At 44.0% G+C, this 5,584-nt stretch overlaps 1 pseudogene; it reads left to right on the forward strand.

Moving 5' to 3' along the window:
* The first annotated feature begins 4,061 nt into the window (after positions 1-4,061).
* LOC123784256 (large ribosomal subunit protein eL6 pseudogene) lies at positions 4,062-5,044 on the forward strand (annotated as a pseudogene).
* Positions 5,045-5,584: the final 540 nt, after the last annotated feature.

Genomic DNA, 5,584 nt, shown 5'->3' on the forward strand with positions numbered 1-5,584 from the left:
TTAGTACACATTTAGTGGCCTATGGAGCTGCTCTCAAGGAACATAGGCTATGGACACCATCTTGGTACTCTTCCTCTTTGGTTTTTCTCCAGCTTTCTGGTTTCTCTTAGACAGGAACTTATACACTCATCTGTAGCCCAAATTTTTGTAATTGCCATCCAGATGCACCTCCAGATTGCTGGCCTCTAGGGGCCAGAAGAGCTTATGCTTGTGGACCCTCAGGACTACATATATTCGCATACTTTTAAGAGCTGCTGACTGAGGGCCTGGTTTTTAGTCAGCCTGAATCTGCGGAACACTGACAGGTATTGGTACATCCTCAACTCCTGGGAGCCATTAAAAGTATAGTGGACTGCCTGGACACGCACAGAAGTTTGAGAGATGACCAGGAACTGGGGCAGGGCTGAATGAAGAGTTTCATCTCCTATACAAGGCTACTCCTTCAAGACTAGAAGAGATAGCTGTTTCATCTACTGTATAGAAACCAATAGAGAGTCAAGCAAAATAGTGAAACAGAGGAATATGTTACAAATGAAAGAACAAGATAAAACCCCAGGAGGAGGGAAGGAGGAACCCTAATAAATGGAGATAAGTAAATTACCTGATAAAGAGTTCAAAGTAATGGTCATAAAGATCGACTAGGGAGAAGAATGAATGAAGAAGGTAAGAACTATAACAAAGAGATGAAAAATATAAGAAACTATCAAATAGAAGTCACGGACTAAAGAGTGCAATAACTAACCTGAAAATACACTAGAGTAGGTCAACAACAAACTAGATGAAGCAAAAGAAACGATGAGTTGACTTGAAGAGAAGGTGGAGTAACTCACCCAGAGTGGTGAAAATTAAAAAATTAAAATAAAAGTGAACACAGTTTAAGCAACATATATGACAATAACAAATGGACTAAAATTTGCATTATAGGGCTCCCAGAAGAAGAGAGAAACAAAGGGGCAGAGACCTTATTAGAAGAAAAAAGGCACCAAAAGACTTCCAGGGAAGATGGCAGAGTTGGAGGATCCTGGACAACTAGATAACACCCACGTTAGTGTAAATAAATCAGAAAATGGACGGAACAGACTCTTTATAGCTAAATGGAGAAAGACACATAAAGAAGGTAGGAAGGGTAGAGACATAGTTGGGAACTAAACAGGTATTCAGGATTGTCCACAGGAGGGAAGACACGGGGGGGGGGGAGGTTCAGAGAGAGGAGAGGAAATGTGTAGGGCACCCCATGCACTGGGGGCCCACACTGGGAAGACGAATCCTCATAACATTTGGCTTTGAAGGACAGAGGGGACTGGCTTTAGGAGCTTTTCCAATCAGTGAGGCTTAACATGCGGAACTTTATAAAAACAGTGAGTTCTGCTCTAGAAGAGCTGGGAGGGAGATAGAAAAACTAAGTCCCCACTCTTAAAGAGATAGCACAACAAACAGCTCCAGGGAGGTACGGCATAGAAGCAGTAGTTTGAAAAATGTCTGGGATATATGGGGAGGAGATTTATTTAATAATTTCCCAGTGTATGCTGGAGGACAGGGAACTTTGGGAGACTACAGGAACAGAAGAGTTGGAGGGTGCCATTTTCATTCCGGTTTTCATTCCCTACTCCCACCCCCCACCCCCCACCCCCGCCTAGATACATAGACACCTGTGAAAACCAGTGCAGTGCCAACGCTCTCCACCTAGCTTGCTAGCAGTATGCCCTGCCCCCTTGTTCTACTGACATGCTCCCTCCAGTCAGGCCTTGGTTCCAGGTTCTCTCCCACCGCAGACCTGCACAAACCTTGCTAAAACCATGTGCCTCACCCCCATGTTCTCCTGCAGACCTGCCTGCTCCAATATGACCTTGGCCAGAAACACCATCCAAAGTGGCTTTGTAAGCCTGACAGTATGCAAGCAGCCCAGAGAGTGTCCAGCACCACTCCAAAATGACTTCTGCTCTGGGGAGAGGGAAAGATAACCACACATACCCGTTTAAGTGCAGCCCCAGGAGTGGGCTGGGGGCAGACATCTGATCTGACCGCAGATTCTGCCCACCAATAAAAGCTTCTCAGGAAACAACACAGGGAAAGGGTCCTGCAGTTCTATGCTACTGCAGCTCTGGCAAAAGTCTGGTCTAACTGAAGTCAAGCCTAAGACAGCCCCAGATTGGTCCACTAACCGTGCAGGGATCAAATCCCACCCACGATAGGCAAAGAAAGTCATTACAGGTGACTGGACTGAAGGCAAAGTTGGCTTCATCACAATAGGGCACATGCAACGCACATAAGAGACACCACTGAAGCACCAGGTTTTGGTGAATAGGAGACATTGCACTGCAGGGCACTATAGAATCTCTTCTTCATAAGCCACTAAAGAGATGAAGCTTAATTTCTTAATACATGGGAATAGACTCAGAGAGTTAGATTAAAAAAAAAAAAAAACAGAGAAATACGTCCCAAATGAAAAAACAGTACAAAATCACATCAAGAGATCTAAATGAAGTGGAGATAAGTAATATGCCTGAGAGAATTTAAAATAATGGTCATTAAAGGAGACAGGAAGATGGTGGTGGAGTAGCAAAACCCAAGGCTCACCTCCTCCCACAAATACAACCAGATAACTATCAAATCATCCCAAATACCCCAGAAATCAACCTGAAGACCGGCAGAACAAACTCCACAACTAAAGGGAAAGAAGAGACCACATCAAAGAAGGTAGGAAGTGTGGAGATGTGGTTTAGGAGAGAACCAGATCCTGGCTGCTGTGGAGGGAAGGGAGCCATGGTTGCAGAGAAGGGTGAGAGAGAGGAACGCACAGGGGAATGCACAAGGAAAATGTTTCCTCATAGTCACTGGCTTGGAAAATGAGAGGTGCTGAATTTTGTGAGTTCTTGCAAATAGGAGGTTTAAAGCCTGGAGTTTTAAAGGTCAGCAGGGTTGGCTGGGATGGAGCCTGGAAGGCACTGTGCTGCCCTGGAGAGAAGGCAGGTAAACAACCCAGGGTCAGACAGTGTGGAAACAGTGATCTGAAGAGCACCTGGGGCACAAAGTGGGGAGATTATTTGCTCTTCTTGGAGCATGTCCCTGAGAGGCAGCATTCACAGACCTCTCCGGGAACAAAAAAGCTTGCCAGTGCCATTTCCCTATTTCCCTCCCCTGCTCCTCAGCATAAACACAGAGACACCTGCAGGAAGCAGTGCAGTATGGACACTGACTGCCTAACTTGCTTACACTAAGCCCCACACCCCTGCTCTCCAGTGGAACAGTCCTTCTCAGTCTGTGTGGTGGGCCCCTTCCCCAGAAGACCAGCACAAGCCCCTGCCCAACCATATCTCCTGACCAGAGAGTTTTGCTGGGCCTCATTTTCAGTGGAGTTGGTGACTGGTCACATTTCACAAGCAGACCAGAGCACACCTAGTTAAAACTCATCACATTCGGGCAAGTGACTGAACACTGCCCACAGTAACCAAGAAGGACCTCTGCAGATGACTGGCCTAAAGGATAGAGCAGCCAGAACACAAGGGCAGTGCATGTAATACACTGGGGACACTGGGGACACTCACAGAAGTGCCAGTTCCTGGGCACTACATCACCTCTTCTTCATAAGGTCATTATTTTCAGGAACAGGAGACATAACTTGCTTTTCTAACACACAGAAGCAGGCAGAGACTTAGACAAAATGTGAGACAGAGGAATTTACCCCAAATGGAAGAACAAGATAAGACCACAACCAGAGATCTAAGCAAATCAGATATAAGTAACATGCCTGATGGAGAATTTAAAGCAATGGTCATAACGATATTCATTGGACTTGAGAAAAGAATAGAAGACATCAGTGAGACATTACCACAGAGACAGAAGAGTTAAAAAAGAATCCAAGATGAAGATTGTGCTTTCCCATCTTACAAGGCAAGAATGGTGACCTCTCTGCAAGACTCAATTAAGGGACCCCCAATCCTTCACCATCTGAACCAGGAGGGTGTCAAGTGGACACCTGCAGGGATCAGACATGCTGAGACTAAGAGGCCTCCCAGATGCTTAATTTCTCTCACTTCAGTTTATGGTGGGACATGAAGGGGATGGCAGGTAAAAAAGCTGAGAAACCAGATACTAAGGAGAAGAAACCTGGAACTAAGAAGACTGATGCTTGTGGAAAGGTTAAGAAGGGTAACCTCAAGGCTAAGAGGCCAAAGAAGGGGAAGCACCACTGCATCAGAAACCCTGTCCTAGACAGAGGAATAGGCAGATATTCCTGATCGGCTATGTATTCCAAAAAGGCCATGTACAAGAGGAGTATTCAGCAGCTAAGTCCAGGGTTGAAAAGAAAAAGAAGGAGAAAGTTCTTGTTACTGTCACAAAACCAGTTGGTAGTGACAAGAAGGTGGTACATGAGTGGTTAAACTTTACGAAATGCCTAAGTATTATCCTACTGAAGATGTGCCTTGAAAGCTATTGAGCCATGGCAAAAAAAAACCTTTCTGTCAGCATTGAGAAAATTATGAGCTAGCATCACTCCTGGGACCATTTTGATCATCCTCACCGGGCGCCACAGAGGCAAGAGGGTGGTTTTCCTGAAGCAACTAAGTAGGGGCTTGCTACTTGTGACTGGACGTCTGGCCCTCAACTGAGTTCCTCTGCATAGAACAAACCAGAAATTTGTCATTACCACTTCCACCAAAATTGATATCAGCAGTGTGAAAATCTCCAAACACCTCACTGATGCTTACTTCAACAAGAAGAAGCTGAATAAATCCAGACACCAGGAAGGTGAGATCTTCAACACAGAGAAATATGAGATTACAGAGCAGTGCAAGGTTGATTAGAAAGCTATGGACTCTTCTCCCTCTGTTTGTGTGTGTGCTCTCTCTCACTCTCCCTCAAAAAAAAAAAAAAAAGAAGAAGAAGAAAAGAAAAAAAGAAAAAGAAAAGAAAGTTATGGACTCACAAATAGTGCCCAAAATCAAAGCTGTTCCTCAGCTTCAGGGCTACCTCTGTGTTTTCTCTCACAAATGGAGTTTATCCCTCACAAATTGGTGTTCTGAATTTCTTACAAAGAACCTAATTAAATAACTGATCCATTAAGAAAAGGGAGAGAGATGAAGAATGCCATAAATGAGATTAGAAACATGCTCGATGCAATGAACAGCAGGTTGGAAGAATCAGAGAAACGAATTAATCATCTAGAAGACAAAGTAATGGAAAGCAATGAAGCTGAACCAAAAAGAGGAAGAATTATGCTAAATGAGAAGAGACAGGGAACTCGGTAACTCCATCAAATGTAATAACATTCATAAGAGTCCCAGAAGAGGAGAGAGAAGGGGCAGAAAAATTACTTAAAAAAATAACAGATGAAAACTTCCCTAATCTGGGGAAGGAAACAGACATCCAAATCCAAAAGGCACAGGGAACTCTCATCAAAATCAACAAAAGCAGGCCCACACCAAGACATGTCTCAATTAAATTTACAAAATATAGTGATAAAGAGAAAAATCTTAAAAGCGGCAAGACAAGTCATTAACTTACAAAGGAAAATCCTTAAGATTAGAAGATTTTTCAGCAGAAATTTGTTAAGCTGAAGAGAGTAGCATGATATATTCGAAGT

The sequence above is a fragment of the Ursus americanus genome, chromosome 4 (assembly GCF_024610735.1).
Source record: "Ursus americanus isolate L20-20 chromosome 4, mUrsAme1.1.p, whole genome shotgun sequence".
NCBI lineage: Eukaryota > Metazoa > Chordata > Mammalia > Carnivora > Ursidae > Ursus > Ursus americanus.